General features: G+C 44.2%; 1 protein-coding gene across 1 annotated transcript in view; it reads right to left on the reverse strand.

Annotated features, from left to right (window-relative positions):
• CDH11 (cadherin 11) overlaps positions 1-16,113 on the reverse strand; it is a 195,578-nt gene that overhangs the window by 112,244 nt on the left and 67,221 nt on the right. The gene's annotated exons all lie outside the window — the stretch shown is intronic.

The following is a 16,113-nucleotide window of genomic DNA, read 5'->3' on the forward strand; positions in this document are numbered from 1 at the left end:
GACCCACGCACAACAGAACATGTTGTTGTGCTGCCCACTCGAGCCATTCCCACGATCAGTCGTTGATTGGACCATTGTGATCCATAGGGTTTTCATTCGCTGATTTCTGAAAGTAGATTGCCAGGCCTTTCTTGTTAGTCTATCTGTTTGGAAACTTTACTGAAACCTGTTCAGCATCATAGCAACATGCAAGCCTCCAGTGACTGACACGGTGGTGGCTGTGCGTGAGGTACATTGGCCGGGAATTGAACCCAGGTCTCCTGCATGGAAGATGAGAATTTCACCACCAAACCAACAATGTCCTCAATCAATAGTTAGTAGCTGTGATTATGAAAATATAGATTGTGCTTTTTCAATTGTATTGGTTAAAAAAATAGGTATATCTTTTATTACATATATGCTATTCACGGAGACTTATGGTAGATACATAAGCATTCATGCAGAATATTAATAGATTTACAAATATCATGCTGTCATTGCATGCCATCTAGTTGATTCCGACTCATAGCAATACTATATGACAGAGCAGAACTTCCGCATAGTGCTTCCCAGGCTGCAGTCTTAATGGGAACCGATCGCCAGGTCTTTTCTCCTGTGGAGCCAGGAGTGGGTTCGAACTACTGATCTTTCAGCTTGCAGCCAAGCACATAGTCATTGCATCACCAGGGCTCCTTACACATATAATAGTCCTAACACTTAGAGCTCATATTAATCTATAAGCATTTTCCACCCTTATTTTAATCTTTAGATGAGAAAACTGAGTCTCCAAGAATCTCAGTGATCCATAAATTCACAGGCTCATCATAGCCCTCTGCTCCTGCTGCGTGGTAAAGGGCTGCCAGCTGTCTGTAGCCAACACCTCCCTGCAGCATCTCCAAGGCCGGCTACCCCTGCCTGCACAGGGGATCACGCCCAAAGTCCAACTGTAATTACAAGAAAACATCCATAAAGAGTTTCCCGGCTCCAAATGGATTTGACACAGTGGCCCTTTAAATCAAACTCTTAACATGATGGTCTTTATTTCCCTTTAATAGTTTTTCTAAGTAAGCCATGCCTTTAGAGGCACCTAATACAAAGTGACAACCTTCGCCGATTTCCAAAGCACGGATGGACGGGCGTAGAGAGAGGCCATTGTCACCATGGTAATTACCGCATAATACCTGATGGCCAATGGACAGTCAGGAGGCTTAGGCAGCGGCTGAATCCTGCATTGTCCGGGCCCGATAAAAAGATTAGAGGCCCTGAAAAGCCGGGGAGCGGGATCTCACAGCTCTTTCGCCGGGCCCTGAAAGGCCCATTGTGCTACCACCATAAATTCTGGGTTCCCCGGGCACTTGACAACTGAAGCGGGGGACAATAGAATTCTTGTGTCCAACAAAACACTCTTTGTCCACTGCCAGTCTTATCAGCCGCATTTACAAATGTCTTTCGTTGTACCCAAATAATTCCCTATTAGAAGGGCTATTGGGAGCAGAACTAAATAAATATTCACAGCCTTTGTAATATCTTTGGGAAATGAATAAACAAACAGTCATCTAGCATATGAGCAAATCTCCTGCTACGCACCGCATTTCATCCTTATTTCTCACCCAAATTAATGTAGTTTCACTTTGTCCCTTCCAAATATTGACAGTTGCAATACCAAAAACTACAGTTTTATTTGCCACCTACTGTACTGGAAACCCTGGTGGTGTAGTGGTTAAGTGCTACGGCTGCTAACCAAAGGGTCAACAGTTCGAATCCGCCATGCGCTCCTTGGAAACTCTATGGGCGGTTCTACTCTGTCCCATATGGTGGCTAGGAGTCAGAATTGACTCGACGGAACTGGGTTTGGTTTTTGGTTTTGGTATATGCTCCATGTTATCGCATGGATGGTTCTTTGTGATTTTTGTTTTTCCCAATATTACAGGGAGGGGCATGTTTTATTCCATTCCTACGTCCCAAGAGGGAAGGGAATTAAGCCACAGAGAAGTTGAGTGACTAGCCCAAGATAACAAAGGTAATTAGCAACAGAATAGGGATTCTGGTCTAGATTTCTCTGCTTCAAAGGCTCTGACCTTCCCAACTGGATGATTCCTGTGATGATTCCCAACCGGAAAAAAGGAATAAAAAGTCAGAAAAAGGAGAAAAATCTAAACACATGCACTATGAAAGTCACATATATACATGGAAACTATTTATGTTGTTGTAAAACCTGAGAAGGCTTAGAATAGAAGGAAAATGAAAAAAACCTTTCTCCAAGAAAGTATATTTTATTTTTACCCTAAGATGCTAAGCGATTTTCTTTCTTTCTTTTTTTTTTTTCTTTCTTGTAAGCAAGCAAACAGAAATACATCTCACCAAGCTTCAGAAGAGTTTCAGGATGTCTTTAGTGCTAGTTGGTAAAGTCTTTGCAAGAATTACTGGGATGAATAAATAAACAAAACAACCGGGTAAACTCAATCACAAATTTGCATCTTTTTCTCTAGTTGATTTTATTTTGCGTACTTGTCCTCTTGTCATCAATGAACATATATCTAAATATCTGAAAGTCAACGCACATGACAAAATAGAAACTCTCTTCTTGTTGGATGCCCCAACTAGAAGCACAGTGATGTTTGCATTAATAAAGCTGTTCCTATTAAGACTCTGAATGGTTCCTATTGGGTGAGGAGATGTCCACACTTGTAAACACCGTTTATGCATCTCTCAAAGTTCTGCTCCCAGCCTCACCCACCCACCTGACCTCCGGCCTTGGAAAGCCCGCTGCTCCCTGTCCTGGTAGCTACACTCCTCTGTACGTCTGCACGCACTGTGAACCCTCTTTCCGTTCACTGCTACGGTAACTTCCATGGAACTTTCTGTCTCCTTGGTGTCCACTCAGGGGGCTTCGATATTCCCGCAGCGTACCACATTGCTTCTGGATTTCTCTCACTGGCTGAGCTCTCTGTTACTATGGCTTTCGGCCCCTCCCAACTCTGCAGGCAGGGAAGCTGTGCGTCCTTTCAGGACAGAAATCACAGCTGACTCATCTTTGTCTGGCCTGAGTCGGTCCACTGCAAACCCCTGTAAGGTCTGGCTTGTTGAAGAAACAGATGAGTAAAAACCAATGGTCGCTGAGTTGATTCTGACTCATGGTGACCCCATGTGTGTCAGAATAGAACTGCGCTCCATAGAGTTTAAAGTGGCTGATTTTTTGGAAGTAGATCACTAGGCTTTTCTTCCAAGGTGCCTATGGATGAACTCAAAACATCAAACCACCAACCTCACAGTAAGCAGAGAATGCAATGATCATTTGCACCACCCAGGGGCTCCAGTTAAATAGACACTAACCATAAGAGTGTGTGTGTGTGTGTGTGTGTGTGTGTGTGTGTGTGTGTGTGTGTGTGTGTGTGTGTGTGTGTGTGTGTGTGTGTGTGTGTGTGTGTGTGTGTGTGTGTATAGGAATTTTAAAAGGTTGAAAATATCTGTCATGTTTTATCCACTTGATGTCTAATGACAGGTGTAATTTGTAATATTTTTCAAGGACTGTAATGATGTTTCCACCCTGGCCCAAACTATTCAGCTTTAATAAAAGCAATGTCAAGCTGCTTGGTTTGTTTTCTAAGATTGTTAACCTCCGTAAAAGAGGCTATCATTCTGCAAACAATTACTATGAACAAGAAAAGACTAGGTAACCAACAGGTACTGCCTGACTGCCTGAACTAATGTTAAACGCATGTGTTTGTGGACATGCTGAATGTGAAAGACATAATGGCTATTTCCCAAATACTTCACGTACCACGTGAAGCACTTAATCATTGCTGGGGATTTAAGGGCACGATTACAGTTATGTACGCATGATGCTAACCATCTCAGTTCTTCTACACTCCCAGGAGTTGGATGCTGTGTAGCCACAGCTTAATGCAGGCAAAGCGGCAATGACGGTTAACACTGATTGAGAGTTTACAAGGTGCCAGGTCCTGGGCTAAGTATTTTACCATAATATATAACTTAACAACAGTCCTATAAATCAGGTAGTATGATTTCTCTGGGGGCAGTGGTGGTACGGTGGTACAACTTTTGCCTTCCATGCGGGAGACCTGGGTTTGATTCCTGGCCAATGCACCTCGTGCACAGCTACCACCTGTCTGTCAGCGGAGGCTTGCGTGCTGCTATAATGCTGAACACGTTTCAGCAAAGCTTCCAGACTAAGAGGGACTAGGAAGAAGGGCCTGGTGATCTACTTCCAAGAATCCGCCAATGCAGTCCCATCCTGCACCATTTCGTTCTGTCGTGCATGGGGTCACTGTGAGTCAGCAGCTAACAACAACAGGATTTTCTCCAGTTCATAACAGAGGAGACTAAGGCACAGAAAGGTTAAATACAGTTGCCCGAAGTCACAAAGCCCCTAAGCAGTGAAGCCAGGATTTGGATACAGGCAGTTTGTCTTTATGGCAATTCATCTAACAGCTATACTGAACTGCTTTCCCCAAATCTAATGTAGGGCACTAATTTAGGGAAGTAGTCCAATGATTTAGAAAAAAGGAAAAAGATTGCATCACTTTTCCAGGCTTCCAAACCAGAGAGCAGCCCTGAGAAAAGACAAGCCCCAGATGACATGACAAATGGCCAAGAACTTGGACCACAAACCAAGGCCCAAGACAGTATCTCTAACATTTTATCAAAGCTGGGCAACTTCGGTGTAACTAAGAAATCAACTTATTTGCAAACCTCTGGAAGAGGCAAATCTCCATATTCACAAAGTTAGAGAAGTATTTACAAACACACACACGCAGAGTTTTTGCTGTGTGCCAGCAATAAGTCACAGCCTGCTACTATCTTCCCACAGTAACAAAAGCAGACTTCCCTGTCAAAAGCAATGCGATGGATTTATGACATAATAGAAGATGGTTAACTCTGGTGCCATTATGCTCAGAAATAAACAAGGGCAACGTTTCTCAAAATTAATCGGGACTGGCTTTTTGCAACGTAAAACTGAGTTAAGACCAAAATGTCATTTTGTTATTCACCTTGTCTTAGACACTTAGTCTGAAGACACAAGCTGTGCAAACTTGAATCATCCGTAAGCTCCACCAGGGAAAGGAGCCTGTCTATTTTCTTGCCCACTGTATACTGCATATACAAAGGTAAAACTAAATGCTTCCAAGTATCTTCGGAATGAACGAGTTAGTAAACAAGGGAACGAGGCCCTGGAACGGTGGTGTCACCCACAGGCAAGAGCCTCTGAAGGCCCACAATGGTGGTGATTTGTAATTTTCTTCAGGCACAGAGTTGCATTTGGCCGCACAGGGGCCGGGGAGAGCCCGGGAGCTGTCTAGCAGGCTATCTGTATCCTCATCACAGCTCATTAAGTACACAGCACTCATTCAGGGGCGGCGCGAAGCGGGCTATTAGGATGTTTCAGTTATAGTTTGCTGCACTTTATTGGTGGAATTATATTCTTCACTGGTGTGCACACATTTTGACAGTCTTAAAGATCTTGGGGGAAATACCTCGCCAATACCTAGGATCCATTACTGTCTTATGAAGCTTTGTCTAGGCTGTTCTTTCACCTCGCACCTCCAAAGCACATCTACCAGTGTATCCACACACAAACACACATCCTCAAAGGCCCCAAGGCCAGTACTCCTTTCTTTCGTTTACTTTCATCTTTTTTTTTTTTTTTAAATTTTTCACACGGTGAGAGGTGAAGTCTACTTTTACTAATTTCATCGCCAAGAACTGAAAATTAAGAAGAAGAAGAAGAAGAAGAAAATAACCTTGTCAACAGTTGTGTAGAGTCAGGTCATCTTACCAGACCGGGCTCAGATCATTAGTGTAGAAGTGACAGACAAATGGTCCTGTACTTGGAGCGATGGACTCAAATCAGAGGCTCTGTGAGGTCTTCCACAGCTACAGCGACTGATTAATTCTCTCTACCTTACGGCTTCAGCCAAGAAAAGTGGTCTGGATTTTTAAGCAAGTTGTATTTATCCCTTTTTGTCTTTTCTACCTGCAGCTGTCAGATATATGCATGTGTCTCTGTATACATGCACACATATGTACACATATATATGTGTTTGTGTGCATTATACATATACATATGTGTGTGTGTATGTATATATATAGCCAGTTACCTGGAAGTTGATTCTGACTCATGGTGACCCCATGTGTATCAGTGCACTCTCAATGGCTGATTTTTCGGTAGTATGTGCCAGTCCTTTCTTCCAAGGTACCTCTGGGTGGATGTAAACCTTCATTTCAACATTTCAGTTGGCAGGCAGGTAGGTTAACCATTCTTACCACCCAGGGATATCTATCTGTCTGTATCTATATATCTATACCTATACACATATACAATCTCCCTGTTATTTATGTACACATATATATGCACATATATGTACACATGTGTATGTGTGTAGACATAAGTATGTACACATGTATGTACCCACATGTGTGTATATATATATAAACTTGTTGCTGTTAAGTTGATTCCAATTCATAGTGACCTACAGGACAGAGTAGAAACGCCCCATAGGGTTTCCATGGCTGTAATCTTTACGGAAGCAGACTGCCACATCTTTGTCCCATGGAGCAGCTGGTGGGTTCAAACTGCTCACCTTTGGGTTCGCAGTCGAGCACTTAACCACTGTGCCACCAGGGCGCTCTGTCTCTATATATACATATGAATATCCACATAGACACACACATATACATACATATATGGTTTTATATATACATGTATTTCCCTATATGTGCATTCACACACATACACACACAAATGCTCTGGGAGCTTTTATGTGACATACTGGACAGCTCAAGTTTTTCCCATTCTGATACTGGAGAATCCTGGAATTGGAAAAATATCCCCTACCTCCCATGGTATCTGACCACACTCTGAGACACATGGAACTAGAACATCTCGAGGGGTCTTTCCCTCTCCAGGATTCTGCATGAGCTGTGACCTCACAGGTCAGACTCAGTGCCATGATGAAGGCGTCAATATGAGGACTACCGCATATGCAGCAGACCATGAGGGCAAAGAGGAGCCCCTTTAGCTCTTGAGGTGCTGTTTATACACAGCCAGGTTTCCCAGTACCTGGCAGAGTAGTTATCTTGGAGAAAGCCCAGAGGACCCTGTACATTATCCAACCCAAATGGGCATGTCACCCGCCACACAGGCAGTGAGCAGAGGGGCCAAACTGTGGAGCCAGGCAGATGTCGGCAGGAGGCATAGTCCCTATTAGGGTGTGGAACTGATTCATGTCCTGCAGGCCTGTTGCCACTTGGGGCTGTACTACTCATTAGCCTTGTAACTTATCTTTTATCAAGACTGTTTCCTTATCTGTAAAATGGACATATAACACCTCGCGGAGTTGTGGTAAGGATAAATGATATAATGCAAGTAAAATGCACTATTGTTTCTAGCACAGATTTACTGTTCACTAAATATCAGCTGACATCATCCTCACGAAGAATTTATCAGTGGATTCAATAAGAAGAAATGTAAAGATATTAGTGCAATGTCTGACACAATAAGAGCCCAGCAAATTGTTATTTTTATTGGCATTAAATGACAGTGATTCAGGAAGTGGGATAGTCCCTTTTCAATTGTCTTTCAGTCCTGATCTCAGCAACTAGAATGTCTCTATCATTTTCAGCTCTTCCTGAACAAATCTTTTTAAAAAAGTGACAGCAGTCTCAGGCTCAGAGTGGATTCGGTTCTATTGTCTCCCTTTAGTCGTATTTATTTTGGGGCTATCTCCTATGTCTGAAAAGAGGTCCTGGTTTCCATCACTGATAGTGATAGAATATTCTTTAAAAAATATTTAAGAAAAGCAGAATGACTCAAAAGAAAATACTCAGTAAATAACAGTGTGGGTGGTGATCAGATACGGTGAAGATAAAGCATGAACGACTGAAGGTGAGGAACACTGACTCACCCCACGGCCATGGTGTTAGGGATGGGGGGACTGCTGAGGCCCCGAGTGGAAAGTGGGAGAGAAGCAGAGCTCATAGCAACCTCAAACCTCAGAGCCCCCCAGCAGCCACAGACTCTGTCGTCGCACCCATGGTCTCTGTAGTGTCCTCATTAATATACCACATGTCAGATTAGGGGCATAAGAGGCCTGAGAGGAATGCCCTGTTCTCTTCCAAGGACAGAGGAGGAATTACGGAGAGACAAATGTCAGTCTCAACTTGGTGGTGGAGGCGGGAGCAGAGCCTAATAACTCTTTAGGAATCTGGGTCTCCATGAAGAAGAAACTAGGTTGAAAACTCACTGGGCACAGGCTCCACCTTCTACCTGTCCCTAGGATTCATGCCATGCATTTTATGCATGCCTTGTTTTATTCCAAAGGGATTTAAGGCTGCCCTGGTGGTGCAGTGGTTAAGACATCGGTTGCTAACCAAAAGGTTGGCAGTTTGAATCCACCAGCTGATCCTTGGAAACCCTATGGGGCAGTTTTATGTTCTACTCTGTCCTATAGGGTCGCTATGAGTCGGCATCTACTTGACAGCAACGGTTTTAGTTTTTTTTTTTTTGAAAAAAGATGCATTGTTGTTAGCTGCTGGGGAGTCAGCCCCCGACTCAAAGCCACTCCATACACAATGGAATGACACGCTGTCCAGTCCAGTCCCATCCCCATGAATGATTGCACATTGGACTACAAAGATGTATATAATACAAAGTGTACTAAAATTTCATATATTAAAATGGAGAAGAAGAGACACGATGGCATGAGAGAACAATATGAATGAAGGTCCATACTCAAAACCCAGTCTAAGAAGCCAACACTCTTACGGGGTGCATCCCACAGAGGGGCTGCGGACACCAGGCCAGGTTCAAGACACTGCCCAGAAAGTTAGACTTGTTTCTTGCGAAGATCACAGCTGAATCTTCCAGAAACTGATGGCAGAGGATTATTTACCCCAATGGTACTCACAGAGACAATCCTGTGTAAGGTGGTGGACAACATCCTGAGATTATTCAGCAGCTCAGGACAGGACCTGGCACACTGACAACACTCAGAGCCTCTAATAGGGAGTTGGGCAGTGCTGGTTCTGTGGCAGAATTCCCACCTTCCATGGAGGAGGCCAGGGTTCTATTCCCTGCCAATACACTTCACGCACAGCCACGACTCGTCTGTCCGTGGAGGCTTGCGTGTTGCTATGATGCTGAACAGACTTCAGCAGAGCTTCCAGACCAACATGGACTAGGAACAAGGGCCTGGTGATCTACTTCCAAGAATCAGCCAGTGAAAACCCTATGGCTCATGACAGTATGATCCCATCAGGCATGGGGTTGCCGTGAGTTGGTGGGCAGACTCCAGGACCTGTATCAACAATAATAGGTAAGGGAAGGAGTTGGGGGACAACTCACAACAGCACCTCTCTCTGGAGGACATAGAGCCTCCTGTCTTGAGTGACCCTCTAGCCCATCCTCCACACGGCTGCCGCATGCTCACTCAGCCATGGGCCTGTCCATGCCGCTCCTGGTTTGAAAGCATTGAAGGTCTCCTTGGGCTGACCTCTTCGGCTTTTAACAACAGCTGAGTCCTGCTTTATTCTAGGTGTTGTGCTGTCATGGATCTTCACATAGATCACCCCTATGAGAAAGCTGAGAAATCTAAGAGAGACAAGATGAGTAATTTACCCCAGTCATTCAGCTTGAGAAGACTCAAACCCAGGCAATCTGACTCGAGAGCTTTTGTTCCTAATCACCACCCCACACTGTCCCCAGGGAAGGCTTTTCATTAGGAAGCCTCACCTGACCTTCAGTTTTACCTGGGGCTGCCCCTTCTTCCAAGACCAACTGTTTTTCTTCAGTTTACCATTTTGTTTCACTCTTTCCTACCTCTGCTCCTACTTTTTGCCTCTGCATGGAATACCCTTTCCTCTTCATCTCCCGATAAAATGCCTGTTGCCCTTTAAGGCCCTGACCAAATACTGCTACCTAATAACTCTGCTCTCCAACTTTCCACACACATACCTCACTGTGCCATCATCTCTGCCTACCATTCACTCTGTAAATGTTTCTTAAGCAACACTGGTCAAGACACTAGGCTACCAAATAGACAGGGTCACTATTCTTACAGAGCCTCATCCAGTGGTAGAGTTTGCAAGTAAACAGAAAAATAAAGAACAACCAGTTAGACAGTGACCAACGATACATAGGTAATTAACCAAAAAAAACAAACCCAGTGCCATTGAGTCGATTCCAACTCATAGCTACCCTATAGGACAAAGTAGAACTGCCCCATAGAGTTCCAAGGAACGCGTGGCAAATTCAAACTGCTGACCCTTTGGTTAGCAGCCATAGAACTTAACCGGTACGCCACCAGGGTTTCCACTACACAACCATTAAAACAGGTTAATACAATAGAGACTGGATCATGTCTCCTTCTTAACCAAAAAACCAAATCCATTGCTGTCCAGTTGATTCCGATGCATCATGACCCTATAGGGCAGAATACAACTGCCCCATAGAGTTTCCAAGGAGCACCTGGTGGATTCAAACTGCTGACCTGTTGGTTAGCAGAGGTAGCTCTTAAACCACTACAACACCGGGGTTTTCGTCGTCTTCTTAAAAAAAAAAAAAAAAAATTCTTCTTCTTAGGACTCCTTTAAACCAGCATATACGTGCCTAGTACATAGATGATGCTCATTAAATATTTGATGGGGTGAAAGGCAACACACGCTGCATACAACCTTTGTCTGCCATTTGGGCCCTAAGTCCTGGGATGCCGTGTTGTTTTAGGACCCCATTTCCCTGTGTGCTCACTACCTCCAAGCCCTGTAGGGTCGTAAAGAGCAGAAGCACTATCACCCTCAGCTTTTATAGCCCCTACAGCACCGACGGCACAATCATCTGCATTTGCTGCAAACCATAAACATGGAGACCCTGACCTGACTTTTGAGAGACATCACAAATCACAGGATGGAAGCGCCAAAAAAAACTCAGTACTGAGCTAATCCGCTGATTTTATCACTGTGCTTGGCAGAGCCCTGGTATTCCTGGGGTGCCCTGGAGGCTGCTGCAGGGCTGTGGTGGGGCAGGCAGCTTGGGGGCTCTGGAATCCCCACTTCTTCCTCCTTTCTTCTATTTAATGATCTACTCATTGTATATGTATTAGGGTTTCATTTACCAAAATCTACATACAATTCCTGGAATCAAGAGGAAAAAAAATAGAAACAATGAATCCGGGGGAAGACAAATGATTCCTTAGCTTTTTACAGAGCCTGATTCTGAACAGGTGTGCAGGTTTAGATGTGGGCAGAGGTATGAAACAACAGACACGTGAGTAGACAGTGACAGAACACACCCAAGAAGTGGACAGTTATGTATGAGGGCAGGGAGGAAGAGGCAGGTATTAAAGTAGCAGTGTTTCTGGGAAGGCGGAGGGCTTCTCAGCCTCACCACTTCCTCACTAGAATTTTGCCTTTCTACAGCTCTGACCAATGGGGCCTGGTGGCGTGGTGGCTAAGCACTCAGCTGCTAACCAAAAGGTCAGCAGTTCAAACCCACAAGCTACTCCATAGGAGAAAGATGTGGCAGTCTGCTTCCGTAAAGATTATGGCCTTGGCAACCCTACGGGGCAGTTCTACTCTGTCCTAAAGGGTTGCTATGAGTCGGAATCAACTCAACAGGAGGGAGTTTGGTTTGGTTTTGGTACAGCTCTGACCAGGAGGCCGTGATGATTCAGTGGTAGAAATCTCACCTTCCAAGAGGGAGACCGGGGTTTCCCAGCCAAGGCACCTCTGCTAACAGATAACTGATGGCTCCTTACACGTTGCTATGATGCTGAACAGGTCTGAGCCAAGATTTCAGACTAAGAGAGACTAGGAAGAAAAACGCCTAGTGACCTACTTCTGAAAATCAGCCAGCGAAAACCCTGTGGATCACAGTGGCCTGATTCCCTTGTATATGGGGTTGCCATGAGTTGGGGGACGACTCAATGGCAGCTAACAACAGCTTTGACCATTAATTCATTCCTTCATTTATTCTTTCTTTCACTTGTTCAACAATTGTGTATTGAGGAATTCTACGTACCAGTGTCTTTGCAGAGCTAAACCCACTAAAGCATGTGGAATCAGGGGCCGTGTTTAGGAGGAACAAAGGAAGAGAGGAAGGGAAGCAGAGATGGAGGGAGGAAGGAAGGGAGGGAAGAAAAAAAGAAGGAAGGAAGGCGGGCAAGCAGGCAGGAAGGGATACTAACCAGGTAAAGAGATCAGGTAATGGGGGTCCTGAAATTCCCTGCCTACCACTCTTCCACAACACACAAGGGGGCAGTGGCTTATCCAAAGCAAATGCAGAATTACAGAGGAGAGAGGTGGTGAGAAGAAATGAAAAGCGATCCCAAAAGAAGACGTAACTGAAGAAAAGGAGAGATGATGACATGATTGGATCTATGAGGCTGTCTATTTTTAGTGGCCTGAAGAAGAGTCTCTCCAGTGACCTTGCCAAATTATGATGCAAACAGAGTTAATGAAAGCTCTCTCAGCCTTCTCTTCCAAGTCAGCTCATTACCAGGTCCTTTCTGCAGACTCATGGCCTAAAACCCTGAAACTTCATTAAAGGACTAATCCTAACAGGTTTGACTTGAAAGTGAGCAGATAGATTTACTCGAACAGTTTTCTACCCTTCTAGGCTGTTTTTTCATAAAGAAATGCAAAGATCAGGTTACCTTTCCTAAACAGTTTTCATTTTTTATTCCTTTTATTATTTTTGTCTTCCAGTTAAATGCCACCCATTTGCAGACATGAGAAAAATATTCCTGGCAATTAATAAACATAGTTGCTTTCAAAGCCATCATACTTATTTAAATTATAAAACAGAGAAAAAGAAAGAATTCTGATACTGACCAGTTCTAGGTTTCTCCATGATGCTTCAAGTATTCTTTTTTCATTAGGGAAATGGAGCATTGGCACTTTACGGAGCTGCCTCAAATGGAAAAAATGACTTGAAGAATGGACACTCTAGGTATTGGCAAATCTTTTACAATCCCATTCAATTTCACCCAGAGTCCCAGGAAGACTTACATCCCTACATTCATGTAAATTTAAATGGCATTGCTGTAATAGGATAATGTTTAAATAAAACAAGGTACGGGCCCTACATGGGATAGCAGCCCTTTCCCAAAGCTGTAATTATGAACATTGTAAAGCAGTGCAGAAAAATATGCTGGAATATTTCAAGCTTGTTCGTTACGAAATAAAATCTCTACTCCAATCACAACAATGCATGTCTATCCCTGAATAGGTGAAGTCCTGAAAGGAGAAGGAGAATAAGGGCGATTTATGAGTCAGAGCAGAAGAACTAAGGGTGATTCTTTCTCTCTCCTTCCCAGTTTTTTTTTTTTTAAATAATTGTTTAACATTTCTTGTCTTCTGTGAGTTGGAATCAACTTGAAGGCAACAGGGTTTTTAGGGATCCTAGAAACAAGAATAGCTAATTTAATAAGGTCTTATCATGAAACAGGAAATAGCTATTTTTCAGGGTAGATATCAAAGTGAACAAGGAGGCTGATTTCAGCGTACTTTCCCTTGCTTTCCTGTATGGCCAGGAAAAACTACTCAGCCTGGAGATGCCAAAAGACCCAGCCAATTTATGCCAAAATAGCAACAGGAAAATAGTTTATGATACCGAATGACCGAAGTGTCAAATTAAATATTGATACCTTCAATTTGAGTCTAAAATACTTTCTGGTGTTGGAGAATCCAAGACGGGAAACCAGCAACTACCACACAAATAGCACGAGAAGATTACCTCTGAAGGCCCTTCATTTTGTCCATGACATTCATCCAACACACACATGCTGAGTACCTACCACGAGCCTGGGATTCTGCTGGGGACTAGTGGCACGGCAGTAAACAAGACTAGACCCTCGACCTTAGTGAGCTTGCATTGTGTCTCAGTTTGTCTGCTCTTACATCAAGCCTGGGTAGAATGACCCAGAAAACCGCTTGAGACTTGTCATCTAGCCAATAACAAGCTCATGACCAAAACCACCAGCCTATGTATGAAGAGTGCTGAGTTCAAGACCAGGCCTTGCTGCTGTGTGGCTATGAGCAATTCTCTTTGCCACTCAGAGCCTCAGTTTTCCCACCTAAAAATATCAGGAGGTTAAGTAAGCTTAATGTCTTAGAAAGCTAGAGTACCCTTATTCTACAAGGCAAAAGACTCATCTGCACCCAAGGTTCCCAGAGACCTTAAACCCAACAGAAGCCATGGAACATGGCAAGAACATAGGGTGTTCCCCCTGCCCACAAAGCAAACAGCTGTCCAGTAGGGAGGGGATGGAAGGAATGTAGGGAGTTGGCGTCTATAATCCCATGGGTCCCCAAGAGTCAGATACTCCCGAATTCAAATCCTGCCTTGTAATTAAATGCATGCTTTGAGAGAGTGACTCAACCCCTGTGAGGTTGTTTCCTCATCTGGAAAACGACATCTCAAATACTTAACTCTAGGGGCGGGGTTGCTCTAAAGGTCAAAAAAAAAAAGGTCAAAGGAGCTGATATTTGCAAGGTACTTGCCACCACTCCAAACACACAGTGGGTGCTTAGTAAATTTTACCCCAATTAAAATGATCCATTGATGAGAATATTATATATTGGAAACTCCTGATAAGGTTGAATCTTGTTCACTCTCCTATCTGTAGCACCTGGCATAGGCCAGTCACATGGAAGGTACTCAGTAAATAAAAAAACAAAAAAATGCTGGCTCTGATTAACTCATACTGATTAGAAGCTATGATTGGCAATTATGCACATATGATTAATTAAAAAGGGGAAAATGGATTGGTTATTACTTTAAAATATAGTTTGTTTGGGCAGAGTACCTTTCAAAGTACAGGGTAAAACGGTGATGAAAAGGTCACAGCCTCTGGAATCCACTGACATCAACCTCCCACGTGCCTTCTGAGATTGGCAGGGCAAAGCCAAGTGCGTGAGTCATGGCCCAGTGACGCTGCAGCAGGAACCAGTTGGAGACATGGGCTGTTCTCGTAACTGGCCTGACTGGACTCTTCATTCATTGAGCAAACAGTCCAAAAGGTCCTTTGAGCAACTCCCTGATGCCCTTTGGCAGAAGGGAGGCAAACAGAGCTGACACCCAGAGCAGAAAATGTGAGAACCAGTGCTCAAGAGAAACCGTTCCAAGTGGAAAATGAAAGGAGACCGAGGTGGCGAAACCAGCAAACCCATTAACCATTCTGTACAAAAACCACAGGACTATTTTCCGAAAGCAACGCCTCAATATAACGATGGGAAATGTCAGCCTTCGGTTAGGCAGCTGCTCAACACACACACACACACATACATGCACTCACATGCAATATATACATACACACATGCACATACATATATACACACACACGTACATGCACACGCTCCAAGGAGGTACAAATAACTCTAAAATAGCACAGTCCATTTTGAGTCACAGTGAACAAACCATTATGATCTATTTATCCTAATAAGTAAGAGGGTCTCTGTAATTAGGTCAGGCAGCAATTGGTAGTCAAGTCTACACACCCAGGAAGATTTAATGAGGAGGAGACCAGACAAAGACAGAAGATGGAAATAGTGCCCCAAACACATGTCCCCAAACACAACAATCTGGCAGTAAGACCCAGTCCCCGCCACTTCTTTCTCAGATAAACCAGAACAAACCTTCAGAAAGTCCTAACACAAGTATCCGCAGTCCGGGCCAAGTGCTTGAGCCATGGCTCTGGCAGCAGCAGCCCAGCCGGAATAAAGACAAACCCTGGACCCAGGGACGATCACATCGGTGCAGAAAAGACAGAAACAGCGAAAGCGTGCAGGGTGGACAGCTGTTACAGCTCGGGCAGAACACAAATGAAACAGGACTGGCAACCCAACGCCTGTGCCCACAGAAGCAAGCCCCCTTTGCCGAGATCTACGCGCCACCATTCCTGTCCCTTGTCTGCCCTGGGCAACGCCACTGGCACCTGCATTGAGGCTGGCAGACATGAGGCCAGGCTTAGGAAATCCAGTGCCTACTCACTCCACCATCGAAGGTCACAGTGCTGTAGTTAGCCGCCTACAGTCTTCCTTGGGAGGCAAGATTCAGCCAGAAGACTATCTCCTCCATGTGGCACCTTCTCTCTTCTATCTTGGGACACCTTATATGGA

The sequence above is a fragment of the Elephas maximus genome, chromosome 21, assembly GCF_024166365.1.
Source record: "Elephas maximus indicus isolate mEleMax1 chromosome 21, mEleMax1 primary haplotype, whole genome shotgun sequence".
Taxonomy (NCBI): Eukaryota; Metazoa; Chordata; class Mammalia; order Proboscidea; family Elephantidae; genus Elephas; species Elephas maximus.